The sequence below is a fragment of the Colobus angolensis genome, unplaced genomic scaffold (assembly GCF_000951035.1).
Source record: "Colobus angolensis palliatus isolate OR3802 unplaced genomic scaffold, Cang.pa_1.0 Scaffold28, whole genome shotgun sequence".
NCBI lineage: Eukaryota > Metazoa > Chordata > Mammalia > Primates > Cercopithecidae > Colobus > Colobus angolensis.
The window spans coordinates 3,952,445-3,969,286 of NW_012116043.1; the positions used below are offsets into that span (position 1 = coordinate 3,952,445).

Genomic DNA, 16,842 nt, shown 5'->3' on the forward strand with positions numbered 1-16,842 from the left:
CTTCTGAAAAGTGGAATGACCTCTAAAAGTTGACTCCTCAAAAGAACATTAGTCTCTGCCTACTGGCTGTCATTCATGCAGCATCTTGGAAACACGCCCTGACAGGAATTCAAATGTGCCCTTACCTGTGGCTCAAGTAGCAGCCAGCATTTCCTGAACATGCTGTTAGTAACCATAGCCTCTGTGATAATAGGAACAACTTCCCCAAGGGTTCTGAAGTCAACTTTTGAGTTTCGTCAAAAGAAGTTCTACTCTGAGCAGGATTCTCCAATTTAGGATATCAGCCAGGGTATACTCCTCTCCTTTCTAGAATGAGGGCAAACTTTAAAATCCGCTCCAGATTGAAAAGAGAGGATTTTACATCACTTCTGATGCCTTCCTGTGCACAGCCCTGCCACCAGCTGGCTAGAAAAGCCTGTGACTCAGCTTGACTCCTGAGCACTAGTAGAGAAACCGACAACAGTCTTTCCAGACACTCCCGGTACCTCATCTCCACCTTTAGACCATTTTCCTACTTGGTCCCCAGGTGTCTGGGACCCCTGCCTCCTTCTCCTCTTTCCTTACTGCTCCCCCACACTTCCTTATACCCTACACACCAAAGTTCTAGGTTCCCTGATTTCTCTCACAACAGACAAGTTCAATGGCTAATGATTTGGGCTCTGGGTTTTAAAGAGCTACAGGGAAGACATGCTTCATTTTGTCCTGCAGAAATTTGTCTTTGCATGACTTAGCCTAACGACTCCTAATGGAGAAAAGATAAAAGACAAAAGAAGCTGTGTCTGATTTTTCTTTAACAAGAAATTACCACAGACTATGAAATTAGGTCCAGAGAAGGGCAACAGCAGTTATTGAGGGAATGACGCCAAGTTTTCTCCTGAGTCTGAGAAGAAAATCTGAGAAGGCTAAGTGCATGTGTTATCAGGGTGATCAAGGATGACACAGGCATCCATTCTGTAGCTTTCCTTCAGCCAAGTCCTCTCACAAAATGACCTCTGGAATGACATCACTGGGTGTAGGCCTCTGCTCTGCCACCTTCTATATGACTGTGGCTGATCTGACCAAGCTGCAAACGTATGGATAATAATGTCTACAACACTTTGCTGGGGTAATTAAAGATGATAATAAACATGAAAGTACCTATCAAGAGTGCCCACAGCATAGCTGAGGCTAAATGAATGTTAGTTTCCTTATTTCCTTTATTTTAATTAGTACATGACACATTCATTCATTTGCCAAGAATGTCATTTCACAGGCAGAGGCTTCCAAACACCTGATGATCTAATCTCCCTGTAATTAGGGTTCTTCCTCCATTCAAGGTGAAGCCCTGCCTTTATTCCTAGGTGTCTGCTGCTCCCTGTTCCTACCCATAACTTTTCCCTTCTTTACCCTCTAGTGACAGGATTGGTTTTTAAAAAATATTACTTTAGCGAGATTTCCCCATGGTTTGCACTCCACTACTTTGTTTTCTGCTCTTCAACCCTATATACAGAAACGCCTGAGTAATGGGACACAATGATTAGCTTCAGTGACAGCCCCTACATGAACCCCACATACAAGGCCTAAGTTTATCTTATCTATCTAGTAAACGCGTAACATACACATGCACTAAGAACCATAATAATTTGGTGGGTAGAACACTGGACGTGCAGCCCAAAAGGCCTAAGGTCAAAATCTTCACCTAATACTAAATAGTTGTCTGACTGAAGTCACTGATTCTCACCAGCCTCAGTTTATTCAGCTATGAAACAGAGAGAAGTCCCACTGTGAGTCATGGAGATGCTCACTCTCACCCTCCACTCATGCCTCCTCAGGAATAAGGAACACTGATGAAGTAACAGAAAAAAATGCAATTTCCTCAGGATACAATTAGGATACCTAGAGAGTCAATGTACAGAAAGAACAACAGAACATGAGAAAACCCACTTTCCTGCATATTCTACATTTTCGCTAACCTTCCCTTTGGCTGACTACTGGATTTGTCTTCCTTAAGGGACCAGCCTTTCACAATTGGCCAGGGGATTCTTTCTGCTCTGAGGTCAGGCAGGAACTAGCTGAAGGGAGGGAACACAAAAGGAAGCACAGAGGCTTAGTTCAGATTAGCTCTAATGCTCGTTTACTAAACTTGCTTCCTCTTTCCACTGTGGTAGTAAGACCTAAAGAGACAAAATTCATGCTCAGGCCCAGAAGAAAATAAGAACAGACTGGAAAGCTCAAGCCACCCTCAGGAAGAGGCATAAGGAACACCTGAAGGTCACAGGAGTCCCAGTCTAGCCAACTAAAAGAAGAAGGAAGACAGGTTGGGCCCTGAAGAACAGGCAAAATGAAAAGTGGGTAATTAGCAAGACTGCCCTCAATGATGCTGGCAGTGGGAGTTGCCACAGTAGTTAGGGGGTCAAAAGTTAGGGATTTGTAATTCTGACTATATTTGTACACATTTTTAAAAACTGTGGTAAAAAACACATAACATAAAATCTACCATCTTAACTATTTTAAGTGCACAGTTCAGTAGTGTTACATATATACACACTGTTGTGAAACAGATCTTCAGAGCTTTTTCAACTTGCAACACAAACTCTGTCCCCATTCAACAACTCCCCTTTTCCCTCTCCCCCAGCCCCAGTAATCACCATTCTACTTTTTTGACTCCATGAATGTGACTATTCTCAAGTACCTCAAGAGTCTGGCTATTTTTATACCTGGGTCACAATTCATAACATGTATGGTCTGGCAAACCAAAGCAAGCAGGGGAGAGAGATTTTGGAGTAGGCTCACTCAGGAAGCACAAAGTGCAAGAGCAGGTGACCTCTTATAGCCAAAAATCAACAGAGATGATGAGAATCCTAAGAATAGATAGGATTTGGTCATTAGAATTCAGTATCTGCATGGACGGATAGAAATTTATTGCCACTTCACTCTCAGAGAGGGCCAGGGAATGGTCACAAGAAATGATGCAGAACTCTGGCCTTCAGGCTTTTGATCTTGTAGGACCGGCACTGGAGGCTGATCCAGTGCTACTCTGAAAATGTAGGTTATTAATGGCTAATACCAAATCTGGCCAATGGGCTCAGCAAACACCCCAACTTCTAGATACCCTAGAAGGAAATGTACACAGGACTGAACTGAAAGTACACAACACTTTATTATTGTTGTGTGGCCTGTGAATCCAATTCCCAATGCAACATTCCATAACGTAGGCTGGATCACAGAGAGAACTCCTTTTCCCTACATTAGTGGCAATCTTAAACTGAGACCAAAGCACATACGGGTATGAAAAGGAATTCAGATAATATTAGACATGACTCTTTGGTCTTATCACACATAGTAAAGACTGGCTGAGGTTACCCAACTCAGCACAAGAGAGAATGCAGCCAGAAAGAGACAGAGAAGAGAGAACATTTGCCAATATGCCAGGGTCCACTTGCCCCCACTTCTAAATAGGTCAGTCACCTGGAAACCAATCCAGTACATGGGAAAAGAGAGAAAAGGAAGAGGTGGTCAGGACCTTTCTGTTGAGGGGCAGCCCCAGCCTTTCCACTCTAGCCACAGACAGCCAAGAAAAAGAAAAGATATCACACATCCACATAGGCTTAGCCTTCTAACGACACACAGTCACTAGACCCACTAGGACAGAGGCCAACAAAATGTCCTTTACCTCCCACAGTCAATCCTCTTTGTTGCATGGGAAAGTGAAGTCTGGGAAAGCAGAATCCCAGGGCCTGAGCAACCAGCCTCTGGCAGCAGGAGAAATGACAAGAAGCTCATTCCCCCAGAAGCCAGCAGCTATCAAGACAAAGGCTTTCCTTTCTCTTGCTGTCTAGCTATGCATGGAAATAACATACAATTTCATGATGTCTGTGAATCACAGAGATCTAGACTGTATGTTCAACTGGAGTATTCTAGATTTCAGCAACTACCAAATAAAGATAAACAAATATCTGTCCTATATATCTTGTCTTCTTGAGCTGAGCTAAAGGAGGAGGAAAAAAAATCTTTAAAAAAGAACTAATCCAAAGAGAAAACAAAGAAAAAAAATAGTTGTGTTGGGAACACAATGACACTCAGAATCAAGTCTGCACAGATTGATGTGAAACCATAATCCTCAAGTAAGAAGATTTTCAGGAACTTATATTTAAGGAAAAAGCTACTCTTCAGGCGTTGGGGGAAAAAACACCAGAAATGTAGAGAGCAAACGAGCTATTAAAAAGTTTTGATAGCTCGGTGAGGATAGAAACAACAGAAGAAGACAAAGAGTGGCATGAGATCTAGAATCCATGTAAGGCCTCCAAGATGGCAGAGGAAAATGGGACAAGTGAAACAAAGTTTTAATAACCAATAGTTCACATGGAAATAAGAAAATGAAGATTCTGAGGAGATGGACAAAAATGTTTCTGATATCTTCAGAGTAAGGAAGGTGGTCCAAGATCTGAGGAATTCAATGCCAGATAAAGATGAGAGGTCAGGAAGAGTGTGAGACATGGAGAGCTGCTTCCTTATTAAGCCCCAAAGGGCACATGCTCAGAAAAAATTCTAGAGACAGCTTTGGCTTAAAATACTCAAGGGGGATTCTCCATCCAGGACAAATGGTGAAACAAAGGGAAAACTTACCACAATGACAGGATCAAAACCCCCAAGACATTCCAGAAGAACAGGCAGAGGCAGGGCCCACAGTGGCTGAAGGGCTACAAAGGCCTTAGGATCCTGCTGGATGGGAAAAATGCAGAGAGAAAAATGGGTTTATTTATAAAGAATTTAGGATCACAAAATGTTTTCATAAACTAGCTACTATAAATGTGGGGTACCAGCTGAGAAGATAGGACAGACCCATTTACATCTGGGATTTATAGAAATACATGGGATTCAAGGCATGGAGGTCCAAAGAAGGGATGAGCAAATCAGAGAAACCACAGAAAGGAAAATCCAGGCACTCTGTACAACTTCCCTCCAAGATATAGGTATCCCAGTATCACGACTAGCCTCTTGATGGGAACCCGATCCAAAACGAGTTTAAGGTTCATAGGTATAAGATAACTGACTCAGACTGGCTAAAATGCCAGGGAGTAAACAATCAATAGTGTTTTTTCACGGATTTTCCAGTCTCTCAGGGTGCTGAAGAAGCACAAACTGGAGTCAGACTGGGCGAGTTCATGTCCTGGTCCTACTGCATACCTGCTATGGAAGCTTCACCTAAGAGGTTAAGAATGAGTTAATGGAGATAATAAAGGCCCCTGATCTTATAAGGTAATTTAAGGATTAAATCAATTAATCCATGAGAAGTACTTAAAACACTGCCTGGCAAATTTTAAGGGCTCAACAAAGCTATCATTATCATTATTTTATTTATTCCATCTACTACCTCCCCCCTTCTGCTATATAATTGTTCAGAGAAGTTTGGGTATAGATCTCAAGATCTAGCTTTAAGTTTGGGGAACTTCACTTTCCCTTGGGAGTTATGATATATTAAGGAACTTAGGTTCATACTGCTGCCGTATCTACATGTGGATGGGACATTTACATGTTTTTCTAGCTGTTGTCAATCTGGGGACAGTGCTGAATTACAGTATTCCTCTATGGCTCCCCAGAGCTTTAGGGAAAAGGATTACATGAAAGGAATGTGGTTAGAATGATCCAACTTGCTAATAACTATCCGAAGTTGCTATATCATTTTCAGCAGAAATCACTAACATTAGAAATAGAGTCCTGTAGACTATGCTGAGTGGCCCTGCACTGTCAGAGACTGAATAAAACAGGAAGAAAATGGAAAAGTGAAAATGCTTTAAACACATTTAGCTATTTTAGTTTCTCTGTGGGAATAAAGGTTCAACTTAGAATGAAAGCTGTTAACAGGGTAATATTTTAAAGGGCTGGAATACATGTGGAGGAATTTCAAATGGTCTTGATATTGGGTCAGGTTTTCTTCGTTACTGAACTATACATGCCAATCATGGTGCCTGCTAGCCTACAAATCCTACTAATGGGAACTGCTTCAGCTTTAAGGGTAGGCCCAGGCAGCCATGGGCCACATGACCACTTCTGAGACCAAGTGCAGATATCTGACCCAAGAGCTTAATTCTGACATATGATGTGGCTTGGAACAACAATGAAAGCAAAACAAAATCTGACTCCCCCTCTCTCAGGAATCTAAGCAATACTGAGAGAATGAGGTTATTAGCTGTGAGAGATGAAGCTGAGAGGTTATGATCCGCAAAATGACTGCAGAGGTCATGAGATCACAGCAAACCAAAGTCATGAGGGAGTAGAATCTATAAGCAAGGAGGAGATAAAAGGTTAGAAAAGACATATAGGGGAGGGAAAAACAAGTCAGATGGCAGCAAGAGGAGAAAGACACAAAGAAATGAGCGACGCTGTGAGAGACCCCACTGTCCATGAGAAGACTGTGGCTTGTCTCTGGACAGCCTGAGTTCCTCACGGGTCTGATCCACATGCATCCTCTAATACAGCCCCTTGTGCAGAAAGTGGTCTGAATGAACCTCTGTTCTTTCCAACAAAAAATCCCTAACTAAAACACTTCCTTCAACTCCTCCTTAAGATGAAGTTTTCCCAGGAGGTGCCTCAGTGCCACAAACAAACAGATTCCGGGCAAGTCCACCCCCTCCCGTGCCCCCGCCAGACATGCCTAGATATACCCAATGTCCACTTCCCAGCAGAACAGGGATGTCTTATCTCTAGGCATATAGGCACAGTCCCTAAGGCTCATGAGCATCTCGAGGACCTATGTAAATGTTTGAGATATGAAAAAAAACATTACTGGATGCAAAACATGCAAAGAAAATTGCAAAATTAAAGTTAATAAATGTTAAATGTCTACAGCCAATCAAAGCTTAACACACATGGTTTTGTACAAGCTAATTTTATGTGGGACATGGGTGATTTAATGTTTGATATGACACAGTAAAGGCCTCCAAAGGTTAAAATGGCTTAAGGCCTTCACAGGTCTTCACACCAGTCCCATAGCAGTGGACGTGTATGGGCCTAACCTGGAATCTGCCATTCCAACCCCTTGGATAAGTGTATGCTTAAACAGTATACCTGGCCACTCAAACTGGGCACTCAGTCTAAAGTGAGAGGTCAAATTCCACCTCCCAGATTTCAACACAGTTATTTGACCACTTCTGATATCAGGAATCTGTTATCTTTTCTTAATGAAATATTTTAAATAAATGAAGCCAAATAATTTTTATTAGCCATACTACTAGTTTTACCAAGTATTTTTACATGTCATTTATGAGAACAAATGGTCTCACAGATTTAAAGGATTTAACATTTGACATGTGTCCGAACAGTAAATCAAAAATCAGTCACATTTACTCTCTCCCGCAAGAACTCCCTCAAATGTCATGAAGAGACCTAGACATTTTCTTCCTTTTGGTCAGATTTTCAATCTGAGAAGAGCAGGAAGTGGCACAAAAGTTACACGAAACTTAGATCTTATATTCTGAGACAACGGTGTTAAAAGCAAAAAAGCAAATATAATCCTTTCTAGAATCACTGTTGATTACAGCTCTAATTTCATAGGCACAGATAAGCGACATGTGTTCTCTGGAGCCATCCCCCGACTAAGACCAATTCACTCTTCTCACTTTCACCGCTGAGCTCCTCCACAGCATCTCCAATACCTTCTGTGTGCGCATCCTACACACCATTCTGCACCCCAACTCCCACTACAAACTGCTCTCAAAGTCAAATCTCGGGCTGTTCCTCCTGCCTCACCCTGACTCCTAGTCTACCGTCTCCTCGGCTCCCAGTTCCCTGCACATTCTCACTTTTCCTCTGGCTTTGCTGAGTGTGTCTGCCATCTCTGATGCCTATGCCTAAATATAGGAGTCCTCCATACAGTATGCCCTGTCTCCATTTTTTAGCTCAACTACCTGCTTGACTGCAGTGATGATCATTTCCATGATGATGATACCACAGTTTCTTATCACAGTCTTTTCTTCTTACCTGTATCTCCAACTGCCTACTAGAATGATTTTCCCATTATCCCATGATAAACTGAAAATCACTACTATGATCAACTCAAAGTCCCTAAAAAAGGCAACTGCTTCCCTCAACAAATCTCCTGGGCAAAGAACTTTGAAACCAACTCTCTCCTCCTCCCCGGCCCCACACCGCTTTCAACTGTTTTCTTTCTGTGTTTGTTTCTTCCCTTCAGCATTTAAACACAATGCAGAAGTCTCCCCCGACCTTAAGGAAAAACAGCATTTAATCCTAGGCCTTCTCTAGCTGCCCTGTCTCCCTGGCCCCACCCTCCATTTCCCCATCCAGACCTCTTAAAGAGTGATTTTTCCGGATTTCTATTGCTTCACTTCCCATTCATGTCTCAATCCAATACCACACCACTGAGGTTCCTCTCACTGTTGGCCTTCTCTTGGCCAATCAAAGGGCACTTTTTATTCTTTATCTGGACATTACTGGCCACACTCCCTTGGCTCCTTCTGTGACGCTACAGCCTCTATGTTCTACACTCACTGCATAAACCTGGTATTTTCAATTGGCGGGGCAAGCTCCTGTAAACACTAGTATATTCCCATGGGTTCCATCTCCTCTCTCCTCTGCTCCTAACATCCATACCAGTTTCAACCATCTGGCCCACTGGTTCTCAACTCTGGCTGTGAAAGAAAGCTCTTGCTAGGAGTCCACGTTTCAACTGTTCATAAGGCCTCCAGAGGGCACTCAAACGCCTGCTCAGAAACCTTCTTGGCTCTTCACACTAAGGTCTTAGGACTTGAAATCAATGTCACAATGGGTTACTACCTCTAGTTGCCAAGCATCATGAAAATGCATGCTTCGTGCAGGTTCTCTGATTCTGTGAGTCTGGAGGCTTACCACAAGGTCCTAGTCCTATCACAATGTAAATTTATAGTATTAAAAGTAATTTATTGAATATCAGTTAACTGAGAAACTTGACATGTTTTCTAGCCAACGCCGAGTACTTTGAATCAATGAAATATTCTTAAACTCCCATCAGGCTCAACCCTAAACATATTTCAACTACACATCCAAAAGTGATTTTGAAAGCCAGAGGGACATACGGAATTTACTCTGCATAAGAAAAATGGTTCCAATTCTTTCTATGAACTGCTGTATTGTTAACCTAAGTGGCAGAGTTCATCATCTTTGGGACAGGGGTCCACACTGGCTACAAAGACTTCCTCACAAGCTCTGTCACAGTATCATAGAACGCACTGCAAAATAAGATATGGAAATAAGCTATGATTATTTTATGAACTTTCAGGGGCATGAAAAATAAATGAGTTCTAGAATAGCTTCACTGAATTTCTTATAATGTATCAGGTGACACAAGAGACACTGTGTATTTCAGAGTTAGAATAAAGGTGTAGAAATGTTTTAGTGTTAAAAAGCAATACAAATTATATTTTTTAATTACATTTTGAATGCTTCTGCTACATCTTCAAAATTAAATTGCATTAAAAAAATTCTGGCCGGGCGCGGTGGCTCAAGCCTGTAATCCCAGCACTTTGGGAGGCCGAGAGGCAGATCACGAGGTCAGGAGATCGAGACCATCCTGGCTAACACGGTGAAACCCCGTCTCTATTAAAAAATACAAAAAACTAGCAGGGCGAGGTGGCGGGTGCCTGTAGTCCCAGCTACTCGGGAGGCTGAGGCAGGAGAATGGCGTGAACCCGGGAAGCGGAGCTTGCAATGAGCTGAGATCGGGCCACTGCAGTCCAGCCCGGGTGACAGAGCGAGACTCCGTCTCAAAAAAAAAAAAAAAAAAAAATTCTCTTCTTCCACTGTCTTTACAAATGAGTAACCATAGCCATGGGTTCCACCTTGCGACTCTCCCATATGGATTAGCTATAGCACAACTTTCTTTTTTTACTTTTTTGAGATAAGGTCTCACTCTGTCACCCAGGCTTGAGTATAGTGGCGTGATCATGACTCACTACAGCCCTGCCTTCCAGTGATGCTCCCACCTCAGCCTCTTAAGTAGCTGGAACCACAGGTGTGTGCCACCATGCCTGGCTAATTTTTGTATTTTTGGTAGAAATGGGGTTTTGCCATGTTGCCCACGCTGGTCTCAAACTCCTGGCCTCAAGCCATCCTCCCGCCTTGGCCTCTCAAACTGCTGGGATTACAGGCATGTGCCACCATGCCCAGCAGACACAACTTTCAACCTGAGCTGAAAGACTTCAATTTGCTAAATCTAAGATTCACTCCTGATCCCTTTATTACATCTCTAGGCCATCTGAAACTACTGCTCCTGTCCATTCTTGAAACTTTCTAACTTCCAGGACGTCTCTCCTGAGTGTCCTCATCTGCACTCCCTTCTAGTGAATCTGCTCCTGTAAGTTCCGCAACAGTAAAACCAACACGATGAGCGTGGAATCCAAGCTAAGCCAATCAGATTGTCTTTCTGGAGAATTTGGAATTGGGAAGTGGGAAGTGGAAAGACTGGGCCTGTGATGTGAGCTGGCAGAAGTTATAGTTTCAGGATGGTCTTCCAGAGTGACCCCCTGGGGTCACATGTGTTACTTACTCCCGAGAGAGAAGAGACTAGGGGGAGAGCAGGCACACGAAGCACAGGGCAGACACACAGTGAGCAAAAGAAGCCGGGGAGATGAAGGCAAAGAGCACAGACACATTGACTGCCGCCAACTTTCCAGCGACTGGGCCCCAACCTCTGATGAAGACATCCCCCTTCCTCTCTAATGTCTTCTGTTACCTTGGCAGGCACTTTCTCCACTACCTTTTCCCCACTTGTCCTTCAAGGTACCCATGCTCCAGCCATACCACTAACAGTCAGGTGTGCAGTCACACATGGATGAAAGGGTACCACTCTGCCTATTTCCTGGCCTGCCCCTATGTGGAAGGGACCAGTTTACCAAGACGAAGAGAAATCACTCCAAGAAGTCAGGTGTACTCTGACAACGGGATGACTGACAAAAGGACCACTAATGCCCAGAGGAACCTCTAACACCCACTCAGAGAGGCAGAGTCTACCCAATGAACCCCAAAGACAAACATGGTATTACCTGAAGTCAGGGTCATGCAATCTCAAATATTTCTATGTGAAAAATATCAACTGTCCAGTCTATCTAGACACATATGCCCCAATTTACAGACATACAACTATATTGCAAGAAAAATTTTCCATGTAGAAATATTGATTTTAATACCATAGCTATGTAAAGTACCTGGTCATTCTTAGAGCAAAACATGTATGTGTACTATAAAATTATTCTTTGTAAATTCTCTTCATGAAGAACCTGTGTCCTGTAAGACCTTCAAACTCAAGCACATCCAAAACTGAATCAGTCACTTCCTCACTAAAGCCTACTACATTCCTGTTTTAATCTGTTTTCTACTGCTTTCAAGAGAATACCTGAAAATGGATAATTTATGAAGAAATTTATCTCTTACAGTTATGGACGCTGAGAAAGCCCAGGTCAAGGGGCCACATTTGGTGACAGTCCTCCTGCTGGTGGGGACTTTCCAAAGAGCCCTGAGGCAGCACAGGGCATCACACGATGAGAGGGGGCTGAGCATGTTAACATGTTGTCTCAAGTCTCTCTTCTTTTTATAAAGCCTCCAGGTACCCTCCCATGACAACCCATTAATCTATGAATGGCTCTGCCCTTATGAGCCAAACCTCTGCAAGACCCCACCTCTCAACACTGTCACACTGGGGATTAAGTTTCAACATGAGTTTTGGAGGGGACAAATATTCAAACCATAGCCAATTCCCAACTACAGTAAATGAGTCCACTCTCCCCTCAATTGCCCAAGTCAGAAACCTGGATATCATCGACTCCCCGCCATCACAAAGGTCTAGCCACTCTCTTCCAAATACCTCTGGAAACTCTCCACTGTCTACCTGCATTGTCTCAACTTAACTCAGGCCACGGTCATCTTCCCTGGAATTCTACAAAAGCCTCCAGTCTTGCTTCCCTCTAATCCATTATCTACTCTAATACAACTTTTCTAAAATGCGAAATGGATTGTTCTTACCCTACTCACAAGTTTTCAATGGGTCCCAATCATTTTCAGTGTAATTTCCAAATTTATTCATACGGCTTTAACCAAAAAAACAGTGCTCACGTCTATTTGCCATGTAGTTATCATGTCCCAGATATAATATACTTCGTTAAATCAAATGTTTCAACATACATGTAATACAGGTACATGTAATCTTGGCATGGAAAACATTTAATTCTGATTACTTCTTGGGAAAAGCCTAGGGGAGACTGGTTTTTCATATCACATGTGTTTGCATTGCTTCAGTTTTTTTTACAATGGGCATTTACTTTTGTAATGAAGATGTTACAGTTTCTCACCAATTTCATTAAAGGTCTAAATTCAGACAAAAATATATACTACCTGGTACCTAAAAGGATGTGGTAAAAATGACACACTCTTATGTTACATTGGCCATATGTATCAAGAGTCTTAAAATTATTTACATTTCTTGATGGTCTAGGAACCATCAAAAGAATATTTTTAAATACAGAGAAAAGCTTTCTGCACAAAATATGTATATTGTAGAATTACATTTACAGGCACAGTTTGCAGAATGGTTATGACACATCCCCGTATATTTAGTCCACAATTCTTCAGATTTCCACCTGATTTCTTCTACATATTTCTGCCATTCATAGGTTTTACTGGAAGGCTCCTGGGACTTTTTTTGGATGTTTTAATCATATCATGTATACAACTGTGTATCCTGATTTCCTTCCACTTAACACTATCATAAGCATTTTAATATATTTTCTTTGTAAACATTTTTAATGGCAGTGTTATTTGCCACTAAATATATGATACAGGGGATGTATCATAACCATTCTGCAAACTGTGCCCTAAAGAATAATTAAATTTTATGTAGTCTAGTACACTAGTTTTTAATTATTATTTTCTCTGTTGTTTCTAATAGCAGCGGCTACTTACAGATTTAAGTGCCATGTAGGCGTCTGGCCCTTTATCTCTTACTCTCATAACACCATAAAGTGGAAAAATATTTGTGGCAAATAATAAGCTAAGAGTTAGTATTTTCAATATGTAAAGAACTCATGGCCGGGCTCGGTGGCTCAAGCCTGTAATCCCAGCACTTTGGGAGGCTGAGATGGGCGGATCACGAGGTCAGGAGATGGAGACCATCCTGGCTAACACGGTGAAACCCCGTCTCTACTAAAAAATACAAAAAAAAAAAAAACTAGCCGGGCGAGGTGGTGGGCGCCTGTAGTCCCAGCTACTCAGGAGGCTGAGGCAGGAGAATGGCGTAAATCCGGGAGCCGGAGCTTGCAGTGAGCTGAGATCGGGCCACTGCACTCCAGCCCGGGCGACAGAGCAAGACTCCGTCTCAAAAAAAAAAAAAAAAGAACTCATACAAACTGATGAAGAAAATAATGAAGATTAACACACAAGTTATAGGATGTGAATCGACGGTTCACTGGACAGACTTGCTGATACTTTTTAGTGTAGACAACTAGTTAAACATTTTTGTGTACTTTTTGCATACAAAGTACCTTTTTATTGCTACTTTTATTTATCTTCACTTTAAAAAAATTAGAAACAAGGATTTTTTTTTTTTTTGTAAGAGGGAGTCTCGCTGTGTCACCCAGGCTGGAGTGCAGAGGCACAACCTCTGCTCACTGCAAGCTCCGCCTCCCGGGTTCAGCCATTCTCCTGCCTCAGCCTCCCAAGTAGCTGGGACTACAGCCACCTGCCACTATGCCTGGCTAATTTTTTGTATTTTTAGTAGAGACGGTGTTTCACTGTGTTAGCCAGGATGGTCTCGATCTCCCAACCTCGTGATCCACCTGCCTTGGCCTCCCAAAGTGCTGGGATTACAGACGTGAGCCACCATGTCTGGCCAGGGTTTTTTTTTTTTTTTTTAAATCAAACACTGACTTGACCTTCGTGTAGCTGGTAACGTGAAGTCAACGTGAATTCCAAGGGAAAGTTCACGTCTCTTCCAGACAGCCCTCTGAGATGGCCTACTTGTTCTCCCCACTTCTACTCTCCACCCCCAACACGCCCCCACATCTTGCATGCAGCGACTAGAGTGGCTGTTTAAAGATACAAATCTGATTATGTCACTCCTCTTTGTAAAACCCAACCCGTATCATGGTTTCCCACTTCACTCAGGATAAAATACAACCACTTTAACCTGCCCTACAAGACCCTACTTGATCTGGCCCATGGCCTAGCCACTCTTCCCCTTCACCTCCATCGTCTATCCACATTCATTCTTTCAGTTCCTGGAATGGGCAAAGCTTTTTCCCCCCTGTGAGGCCTTCCCACATGCTGTTCCTCTGTCTGGAAAATTATCCCCCACTTCCCTCCACACTAACACCTACGCACTCTTCAAATCTCAGCTTAAATCTTATTTATACAGAAAAGCCTTTCCTAGGCCCCTTCTCTCCACTCTAAAATTTGGTCTCCCCTTTTTTACACTTCCTCATAGCAGGTGCTGCTTAACTTCCACAGCAGATACCACAGTTTGTGATCATATGTGTAGTTGTGATTGTGTTTAAATTCCGATCCCCTCCCCCTCACAGATCATAAGCTTCAAGAGAACAAGAACAAGTTGATTTTGTTGGCCACACTGCAGGCACTCATACATATCTGAAAGAAAGAAAAATACATACAAAGCCCCTAATCGTATCTCGTATATCTTAAAATGTTACCCATCACATCATTCAATCATTATTTAAATGATTAAAATATTAAATCTCAATATTAAAACTCTGATAGAGCCTGCAAATTTAGTAACAATCCCTTTTCCTTGAAGGATATAAAAACTAATCTGAATCTGCTGCTGCCACAGAAAAATACATGTACAACTTACACCTCTAAGGAAATAAGATTAAATATTATAGTGAGAGTATTGTCTAGCGTTCAGTTTGCTAATATGTTTATTCACAGTCAACTAATTTATATGCCTTATTTTTTAAGATGTGAAAGCACTAGGGGCTGGGCACAGTGGCTCACACCTGTAATCCCAACACTTTGGGAGGACTGCTTGAGGCCAGGGTTTGAGACCAGTTGGGGCAAGATAGTAAGACCCTGTCTTTACAAAAGTAAAATAAAGTAAATCAGCCAGGTGTGGTGGCACATGGTTGTAGTCATTCCTAACTACTGGGAAGGCTAGAATCATGCCACTACAGTCCAGCCTGGGCAACAGAAAGAGACCCTATCTCGCTCTCTCGCTCCCTCCCTTCTCTTTTTTAAAGAAGAGGAGGAGGAAGAAAAAAAGCTCTAGGAAAAAATGCTTTGCAAAATACTGTTTACGAAGTCTAATGTATTGTCAGTACTTGATAAAAATTAATTTAAAAAATCACAAATTAAAAAGCATTCAAAGTTGACTATCTCTAGTGCTCTGTGATATGATACACATCTTGTCAAAAAAATACATGATATTGCAAATAACTTTTGGATCACAAAGGCTAATAAAACCAATATTTATATACTACTTTACATTCTACAAACCATATGCACTGTATCACTGAACTCTATGGAGTAGACAGAGCAGGCCATTTACAGAAAAGAAAACTGAGGTTTGGTGTCATTCAATGTCCTCCCCAAGGTCACACGACTTCTAAGAGATAGAGTCAGAACTACTATAGGGGAGGGAGGGCTGCTCCCACATGTAAATTTCTTAACCAAAAGAGAACTTCATCATAAATGCCAAATCTCAGTAATTAGCGTAGATCTGTGCTCCTATCACCAAAATGTCATCTCATCAGAGAACCACGACCAGCGAAAAAGCTGTTTTAAAGTTAAAACTTAAACTATCAATTTGGGAAACAGCTAAACCACAGTATACTGAAACTATGGAACATGATGCAGCAGTTGTTAAAAAAAAAACTTGAAGCATTATATGCTAAAATTGAAAGTTAGTATACAACAGTCCTTGTTAAAGCAGTCAAAAACGATGTTAGGTGCACACACGCAAAAGTATCCCAAAAGATCTAGAAGGATACACACCTCACACTAACAGTCGGCATCCCTAAAGACAGAGATTGATAGTCAAAATACAAAATGCCATCTCTGCGATACGCTGTTTTTACAAATAAAATGTACTACTCTAATTTAAAATTAATTTTTAAATTTTAAATTAACCTGTGGGTTGAACAAGGTCAGTTTCCTGCTTTAAAAACTATGCAACTATAAAGGAAATAGGGGCCCTCTCTAAGAAGACAAAATGCCTAAAAACATTCCATCTTGAGAAAACAATAAATTGTAAATATCAGAAAACGTTCCTTGAAGAAGGCAATAGCTCGGAAATCTTTTTTCAGCATCTGGTCTTTGTTGCAGTGAGACAGCCCATAAGCAATCCAGCGACCAGAATAGTTCGGAACAGGCTCCCGGGGAGATTTAGTTGTTAGAGTTCGGCAAGAAAGGTTTCACAAAGGAGCTGAGTTCTGGGGGAAATGGGAGGTGATGTGGCGGAGAGATGGATCTGGACGGGAAAATGTCTGGGAGGGGGGTATACGGAGTTCATGAGAAGCCGGGGACAGTGAGAAAACTGCAGTCGAGTCCTGGAAGGGGTGAGAACGCCTGCGGAGGCGGGAGTCGAGAGGGAAGCGGACAGCGCCGGCAGCCAGTTTACCTGGGTGAGAATCCGGCCCTTGTTGTGGTCAAACAATGGAGGCGTCCGGCCGCAGCAGCCTTCTGCGCTGGGTGCGCGAGGGGTTCCTCATCACCTGAGCGGGATGCTCGCCTCCTCTGCCGGACGCAGGGCGCCCTGAAAAATACACAGCACCCCATGCAGCCGGCTCCTCCGCAGCCGCCCGGCTCCCCGGTCCCCTGGCGCGGCCATGACCGCCTCTCCGGGGACCCGCCTGGAAGGGCTCCAAG

At 42.5% G+C, this 16,842-nt stretch overlaps 1 protein-coding gene across 7 annotated transcripts in view; it reads right to left on the reverse strand.

The window, feature by feature from the left end:
* Window positions 1-16,842, reverse strand: part of ZNF664 (zinc finger protein 664) — a 39,939-nt gene extending 23,097 nt beyond the window's left edge. For 3 of the 7 annotated variants that reach the window (XM_011948416.1, XM_011948420.1, XM_011948419.1), the window contains exons 1-2: window positions 16,595-16,731; window positions 4,606-4,701 (exon numbers count right to left, since the gene is read on the reverse strand). The gene's annotated coding sequence lies outside the window, so the exon portion shown is untranslated. Of the gene's footprint in view, window positions 1-3,318; window positions 3,448-4,605; window positions 4,702-16,594 lie in introns of all 7 variants that reach the window. The other 4 variants (XM_011948422.1, XM_011948418.1, XM_011948417.1 and 1 more) reach the window with 4 other exon arrangements.